The 8,714-nt window shown below is 35.2% G+C and overlaps 1 long non-coding RNA gene across 1 annotated transcript; it reads left to right on the plus strand.

The window, feature by feature from the left end:
* Positions 1 to 7,667: 7,667 nt before the first annotated feature.
* LOC136288872 (uncharacterized) lies at positions 7,668 to 8,412 on the plus strand. The gene is made up of 2 exons (XR_010720618.1): positions 7,668 to 7,825; positions 7,945 to 8,412. It is a non-coding gene; the product is annotated as an uncharacterized lncRNA (long non-coding RNA).
* Positions 8,413 to 8,714: the final 302 nt, after the last annotated feature.

Genomic DNA, 8,714 nt, shown 5'->3' on the forward strand with positions numbered 1-8,714 from the left:
CCTTCCTTCCTTCCTTCCTTCCTTCCTTCCTTCCTTCCTTCCTTCCTTCCTTCCTTCCTTCCTTCCTTCCTTCCTTCCTTCCTTCCTTCCTTCCTTCCTTCCTTCCTTCCTTCCTTCCTTCCTTTGTGAGACTATTAGCCCAAATTTGTGCACCTCTGTGTGTCTGTGTATGTAACAACACTGTGCAAAGTATCTACACTTGGACTGCAAGAATAGCAACTTCTGTTAAAATTCATGATATTTTTCAGCCTATCTATTTGGCACAGTTTTCGGGAAAATCCTGTATTTTGGGTTATGCAGTACTTATGTTGCTCCTCTTCATGTCCCTGGATGTTCTGAGCCACCTTTCTTAGTGCAAATATTTGAGAAAAAGATGAATAGAGTTAAATTAGTAGGTTGCATCATTCATATATGACTAATATACATACAGAAAATTACTATTTTGTATTCACACTATCAATTTCTTCAACAGATGAAAAGTTGGTTAAAACATCATATCATTCACTGACTTTGTAGCAGAAAAAATGGTGCTTGATCTTTCTGGCACTTTAGCTACCCTTCTCCAAAAGAAAGAATAACATAAAGCAAATACAGTGAAAGAGAATCTTTTTTAGCCTGTTTATGAAGACCAAAAACAAAAAATGCGCTACCTTGAAAATTTAGGCTTCTAATGGACACACTCTTGATTTTTATTAATGTGTTAGTTTTGTCATAATCTCTTTATAAACCTTGTTAAAATAGGAAGACAGTTCGTGTATACTAACTCATAAACTGTTGCTGATTTTGTTGCATCCTTTCCTCTCCATTTGCTCTGCCATTTCACTCTGATCTGAAGGGTCTGTGGATTTATCTGCCTGTTATTTTTCTTCACATGACTTTTAAATAATTAATTGCACCATTCACTGATGATTTATGATTTCTACTGATGTAATTAATGATACACATTAATTTTTTCTTGTTAATTGAAGGAGTCACATCAAACTTTTTATAATAAATCTTAGAGGTGGGCAAAATAGCTTTGGAAAACTACCTTTAAAATTTTTATTTTATATTAGAAGGAACCTGGAAGGGAATTGGCAGTTTAGGACTGAAGACAGCTGAAGATGACTTGAAGAATGGAAGTAGAGACATTTTACTGCCAACGTGAAAAAGAACTTAGATATCATAAACATCAAAATAATGCCATTATGAAAAATTTAATAAATATTTTCTCTCAGAAGCAAAATGTTCATTTGACTTAAATAGTTCATTTCAATGTACATTTCATTTTGTTTTTATCCCTTTCACCTTTTACTTAAACAATAAATAATGAAAGAAAAACTTGTAAAATTATTTGAATCCAGAACAAAGAAATATGTACTGAAGTTTTCTTTTTTCTTTTCTTTAGTTTTAGAGGAAAAGGCTTACTTCTGACTATTTGATTTGCAAGCCAAAAAGGTATGAATAGACTTTAAAGCAAATTTAATTTTAGAATATTTATTAAAACATCACAAAATTTGAAGTAATCCAAATGAAAATCATCGTTTTCAGAACACAGCTCTATTGCAGGGTGTGAGTCACTTCCGTTTGTTTTCTTGTCAGGTTTTAAACTTTGAAAATTATAGATAATGTACTGACTTCTGTGAAAAGAAGCAAAAATTACTTCCTGTGTAACTGTTATATTATTTTGCATGTGTAATCAATTAGTGCTTAAAGGAAACATGTATCTAAGAAATAAAAAAAAACAGTTCCAAAATAATGTTTTCTCTGTTATAACAATTTATTCACTTAGAGTGAATATAATTAAGTTGAAACTTGAGCAAAGACATTGTTAGACAGGCACTATTTCTACACAATCTACTTTTTTTTTTTTTTAACAAGAGTAATAGAATTATTCTTAAACAACATTCTATTATAATTTTGGTTGTTTTTTTTTAATGCAACAGTGTTTGCGTCAAGTGTTATGAACTTGATTTGAACATTTTATGGTACTGGAGTCAGCTGCCTATTAAAAGTGTGATCAGGTAGTTTAGAGTGTGACTAGCTGTGCCAACAGAAGGAAAGTGGAGGATTAGTATCTATGGCAACAACAAAGCATCCCTGTTTGCAGACAGACAAATTCTGCAACATCTGAAAAAGATTGACAGGTCTTTTCCTTTGCAATTGACCCATAGAAATTAGCAAGTAAAAGTTATTATACTGGGTTGTATTGAAGGGTTCTCAATATCTTAAAGTGCTCTTGTAAGTTTTTCTGCATCATTTGCATGAGAAACCTGGCAGGGATTGTTCTGAGGTTTATATCTGTGGTTTGATAGATTCTTTGTGGGGGAGTATTGCTGGTGAGAATAACTTAATTTTCAGTTCTCTGTATGACAGAATTGTTGGAGCATGGATTGAGGGAAAAACACACATCAAAGGACTAGGGCTGAATAATACGCCACATTTCAAAACCAAGAGACATTGCAGGAATATTATAGATGCACCTTCTCAAATATGGAGGTTTAAAAAATATATTCTTCTTCAATTAGCTAAAATAATTACAGTCTGGGTTTTCTCAATAATTAAGATTTCCATTGGAAGGTTTTCATGCCTTTCCAGAGATTCTGAAATTTAACTGAATAACATTTCACTTAATGCACTGGACTTGGAGTACAAGAACTTCTGCAACTGAAATAGTTTACATCAGAATTAATAATATCAGTTTTTGGGGTTTTTTAAAGGAATAAAAAGAGTTTCAAATTTATTTACCTATTTAATTGTTCATCGGTTTTGTGTTTGGTACAAGATGTAGAAAGGAAAATTCACGTGTAGGTGAGTTATTGTAAAAATATCTTGGAATATCTCTTAATTTTGTGTTTGAATCTACTTGTATTTTGGCAAAAATCCAACTGACTGAGAAAATGTCAAGATTGTGGCTATTTTTCACAAAAATATATATTTAGTTTTCTAAGAAAGAACATTTTTTCCTTAAATTCAGTCACTGTCTGCAATATTTATATTTGGAAGGAAAGTTTTAGGCATATTTTAAAATTGTGGTAAGAAAATTATATGTGTGTTGTGTTTCCCAGGGATACGTGGGAAACTACTAGAAAATATCCCATGTGGTTTCTTGACATTTTAAAATTTCGTTTGTGTCAGGAAAGTAGTAGTTCAACTGTTGACCTGATTCAATGCAGAAGGCATCAAGTCTCCTAAATGGCATGGTTCTTGAATTAATTTATGTTCCTTTTTGATAAAAAAGTACTATTTGATCAGCTTTTATTATCTGCCTTGCATTTGTATTTCTTTTTTATGTGGAAACAGAAACGGCAAATGCTTCTGATTCCCAGAAAGGAGAGTTCTGGTTTCAGCTCTGTAGAAACAAAGTTTTTAAGCATTCCTAAAGTGCTCTTTGGATATAATCAAAGCAACACCATGTGTGCATCAGTTTCTGTGCATATCTGGGTCTGTGGCCTTTTAAATTCTGTACATCATTGTGAGCTCTGTATGTAAAGCAGATTAGAGTAAGCCAGTCAGCTGCAGTTGGAGGGTTATTGCTATTATTATGATTGCTCCCATTCATTCACACCCATGCAAAGAAAGCCAAGAACCCCCTTTTTCTTCTTTCAAGATTACAATAAAGTTTTTTCTTCCCCCTAAACTGCAGAAATGACAAGCTGGTAGGCACTGCTGATGCAGATTGCTCTTGGGGGTTTCATTTCCCAGAGTAAGAATACTGATGATGGTTTTTCATCTGCTGGGGATACACTGATTTTTACATCAGATTTTATTTGTGGATGTCTGTGTGTTTGTGGATGCACAGAAGCTGTAGGAAGATAGCAGGAGAGTTATTTTTTGAAATCCCCTCAGCATGTTCCCACCCTGCCTGGTTTTATTTTCCAAGTATTTCTTGTATTGCACAGTCCGTGTTTAGCCATAACCCAGGAGGCCAGGTCTCTGGTGTGCTGAGCATGCTATAAAAATACAGCAGACGATGAACACTACACAAAGAGCTTCTAGTCTTCAGCCAACCATTTTACAAATGCACAGCTTCCAATGGAAACTGGCTGACTAGGAGAAATGTGCTTTTCTGCAAAAGACACAAACAAAACCTGAAGTTTTGACCTTCAACCTGAGTGAATATGCAGTCTCTCTACAGGGTGTATTTTAGCAAAGGTGACAAACTTCCAGTGGCAGAAACTGTGACTTTCTTGATTTGTAAAGCACCAGAAAAGTCTGCCAGTAAATAAAAATAGTAAAAAGAGGTGTTGGAATATGTTGGTTTTTTTTATTATTATTCCTCTATTAGTAACTGATAGGAAAATTTCTTTTGCATAGTTACTAATTTTTTTATCTCCAAAAAGAAAGCGAGAACAGTTTACAAAAATTTTTGTCCTGATTTTTTCTCCTTTTCTTTTGCTCATGAATTGCTTTTAGCCTGCATTTTGTTTATTCTTTCAGAAAAGTGAAAGGCAAGGCTTAGCTAAGACATCATCCTTCGAACTGTATCTCATTCTGTTTAAGTTCTGGGAGATATTTTTACTTTTTAAAATTTGACAATCATCATATTATTTCACTGCCTAAAACTGACATAGTACAAACATGCTGATCCCTATCACTGCTGCTTCTTCATTTCTGAACAGGTCTTTGCATATCCTATCAATGAGCTGATCAAACTAGTGACACTGGGATTTTGTGCCTTTTGACAGCTGAAACTGCTGTGCTTTTCTCAAGCTAATTATTGTTTTCGGGGGCAGTCACTATCAGATTCTACAAGCTTCTCTTTCCACCCCCACATCAAGCTAGAAAATGCATAAAAGGTTTGCTTCTCCCTCCACCTACTAAGATTACTTTGAGAATAAAAGAAATGGTAGTTAGTATGAAATGTTGAGGGTTTACTTCATATTTAAATTATGGTACAGGAACTAAAAAAAAAAAACCCCAAAAAACACTACTTCTGAATCATTCTATAGAGATTTTATAATTTTAAACAAAATACTGTCTTGGATGGGCTTTTTTGGATCTCTGTTACTGCAATCTCCAGACAACTTTTAATGGTACTATTTTAAAAAGAGTCTTGCCTCATGCTACCTTAAAATCTTTGCAGGGAATATTTTTTACATTTCCTCAGTTCTTTAGTAAGTCACAACAGTTATGGATTTTTTACATGTGTTCATAAAGGGTCAAATAAAGAAAGAAGCCTTTATCTGCATAGAATCTTACTTTTTGTTATTGGGTAGCTTTCCTGGAATTCTGTGGTGGCTTCATCTTCTTGTTAATTGCCTGCTTCCTGTTAATTACCTCCTGAGCAGAGATACTAAGACAGTTTTCTGTACCTTTCCTTTTCAGTGTTTGGGACAGCAAGAAGTTTAGGGATGGAAAGACTGTGAATAGCCAATCTGTATCATTAATACCACACTTCTCCTCCTAACAGCAATACTGTAAGGTGGACTAATTTGTATTGGTGTACTGAAAAATATTTTAAATCCAATTAAAACTGCAATAAAAAAGACCTTGAATTTTGTCTTGCAGTTCATGTTTTCTTATACAGATGTTCTCAGTGACACATTTTACTGTGTAAAGATTGCAGCCTTGTGTTATATCCATGTCTAGCCTAGATGGAGATTTCTGAAGCAATACTCAAGCTGAAAAAAATCACCTAAAACAAGAGCTTTATCTGGAGTTACTTAACAAATCAGAGCTAGCTCTTCTGCAGCTTCAGTTTTGGACACTCGATGAGTTACTGTTAAGTAATTGCTTTGTAAAATGTATGGAAATGTGAATTAAGTTATTATAAAGTGTTATGGATTACAGAATTTCATTTACTGCGTGGTGAGAGAAAGAAATTCTTACAGATTTGAGTGGCTGCAGACAGAAAGGCCCTGTATTTTAGTCTGTATTTATTTACAGATTTTAGAAAATAGGCTGGGAGACTTATCGCATTTTCCAATGCTAGGGACACTAAAACATATAAATTAATGAAAAGAGCAACTGCTCATCATTGAAAGATACCCCTCTCCACACTGCTTTACAGAAAAAAACCAGAAGGGAATCAGACAAGAGTAAGAATAGGGGCATAATCTGCTGTGATTTACAGACCATGTAGCTAGGAGTTTCATTTAATAGATTTGAGGGAAACATTGTGTAGTATTATCAGTTTCATTCTGCAAAATCTGTATTTGTTCATCAAGGAAATAGCACGTACTCCTCTGAACGGATTTAAGGGTGCAACTCTGCTTTGTAGAATGGTTAGTAGACATGGAATATAGAAGGGGCTAGCAAAACTGAATATAGTTACAGCTTTTCTTTCCTCAAAAAGTAGAAAAATATAGACAATTTTGAAAAAGGCATGTAAGTTAAAACTGCCACTGGCCAGCTTTAAATTATGTGATTCGCACTTAGACAAGATGTTGCTAGAGGAATTCCTTGGCTCTCATTAAAATGGAATAATCCCTCTAGACTTAGCACACAGCAGACATACACAGACACATACAAATTTCTACTGTCAGTTGCACATTTCCAACTGCAAAACAATACACAGTCTGCAACAGTTCTTCAAGTGAAAGATTTTAAGTTCCCAATACGTTTTCAGGCAGTCCTCTCTTTGTTTTGAGAACAATGTTGCTAAAATTTGTTCGGAATAATGAAGAGTGATTATCTTCAGTGCAGCAGCTTGACTGCTGTTCATTTTTCCTGTTCACTAGGCACAGAGTGCCAGCTTCAAAACCTACACTGAGTTTTTGCTTCTGCTGTAACCTTGTGGTTTGACATAAAGGTGATGAAATTTGAAGACTGTAAGAACAGGGACAAACTCTCGTGATGCACACTGAACTTCTACAGAGCCATAGAGGAATCTGGGTCTTAGTTTTCCCTTTAAAATCTAAAACTCCACCTGAAAACAGTCATAGACAGTAACAGCATTTTCCTGTTTAAAACCCCTGACCTTGACAGTGCAGTCAAAACTAAATAGACTGCATTACACCTACCAAATTCAGGCTAGTGAATGCCATTTTCATGTGAACAACTGCAATTATAATTTGCAAAGGTCTCAAAGTATTGGTATGTGTGTGGCTGTCCCCAGACATCTAGGACCTTCTGTGAAGGAGATCTACTTGCAGAAAGTATAAGTTTCAGAGCTAGAAGAATTTGAGCTTGAAGCTTGTTCAAGGAAATGCAAAGGGGTCTCTTCCCCATAACAAAGTAGTTGTTCCTTTCCTAGTTTGCCAATCCAGCCTTTTCACCCTTTCCCAAATTCTTTTCAGGCACACAATCCTTTGCACAGGAAGGTAGGAGAAAGCTGAGGCCATTGTGTGAAAAAAATCCAAAAAACTATTAAACTTTGAACAAAGATGGTAGGCTAGGATGGAGCCATGTTGTCAGACCTTGGCTGATAAGCAGAAATAACCAAATTCTGACTCCTCTTAACACTTCACTGATGTCAGCCGAAGCAAATCTGTACTCCCACTTGGAGGCATTGCACATGGACTGATTGCTACGGTGTAGACTGTACCAGGGACAGCACAATAAGGACAGAATAATATAAACTCATATTCCTTTGCATTAACTTCCCTGATCTATAAATTCTGGGGAATTTTTTGCCTTAGCTTTCTCTCATTTTGGGACCAACTTCTTCCAGCTGGATAAATACTGGTGGATAAAAGCTCTGTTGCCTCAGGTGAGCTGCTGCTGCTGCTGCACATGTGATTTATGGGGAGGATAAAGTAGAATTGAAGGGCCTGGATAAGGTTTAGATGGTAGAGAATGTCCTGCTACTTGGTTTTGTGAGACTCAGAGAGAAATATGCCTTTCTTTCTACCCACCTTTGTGGTTCACCCACATGAACCACACATTTCATGAATCTTAACATGTAAGCATTTTCTACAGAAAATAGATCAGGCAAGATTCACTAAAAATGTTCTTGCTGAACATAAGGTGCAAAACAAATTTTAACCATGTGGTGATTGTGATCTTAATTTCACCTTGCAGCATGGACACTGGGAAGCCAAAGCAGCGATGGTGACCATTTAAAACCAGAACTGAGCCTGGCATGTGCTGAACATCCATGTCATCCATGGACTCCAAGCTCCCCAGCAGTCAAGAAGCTATGAATTACAAAGGTGAAATTTATGTTGTGTGTGAGTGCTGATTTCAATCAGATGTGTTGTGGTCCCAGTGTGTGACCCACATGCCAATATGGCACTCTACTCTGTGGTATCTTTTGTTTTTTCCTGTTGCAGTCTTATTCCTACATAAAAAGTCATTTGTTACCTTGTACCTCAAAGCCCTTTTGACGAGCTTGTGAAGAGTCATTTCTGAATGATTTTTCTGTTTGGTTTATGATTCTGTATTTTTTTCAATGAAGATGTTATTGCTTGAACTCCTTCTTTTTTTTTTTTTTTTTTTTTTTTTTTTTTTTTTTTTTTTTTTTTTTTTTTTTTTTTTTTTTTTTTTTTGCCAGGGGAAACAAATTTAAATAATGGTTATAAATAGAGAAGCGTAGGTTATGTAAGTTTGCCATGCTATTGTTTTAATGAAAAAAAAGAGATTAATTGATTATCATATGGTCTCTCACAATAATCTGTGCTGACCACTGATCCTTGCAATAGTGTGTTATCATCTAGTTTCATCCACTGCAACTGTATTTTCATTAACTCTTTGCAAATTGCTACAATCACTGTTAGAGGGTTTTTTTTTTTTTTTTTCAGACAGTTTTAAAATTAGCCTTAAAAATTGCAGTGCTACAGACTGGGAAGTTC

The sequence above is a fragment of the Chamaea fasciata genome, unplaced genomic scaffold, assembly GCF_029207755.1.
Source record: "Chamaea fasciata isolate MVZ Bird 193981 ecotype frontalis unplaced genomic scaffold, bChaFas1.0.hap1 SCAF_4, whole genome shotgun sequence".
NCBI lineage: Eukaryota > Metazoa > Chordata > Aves > Passeriformes > Sylviidae > Chamaea > Chamaea fasciata.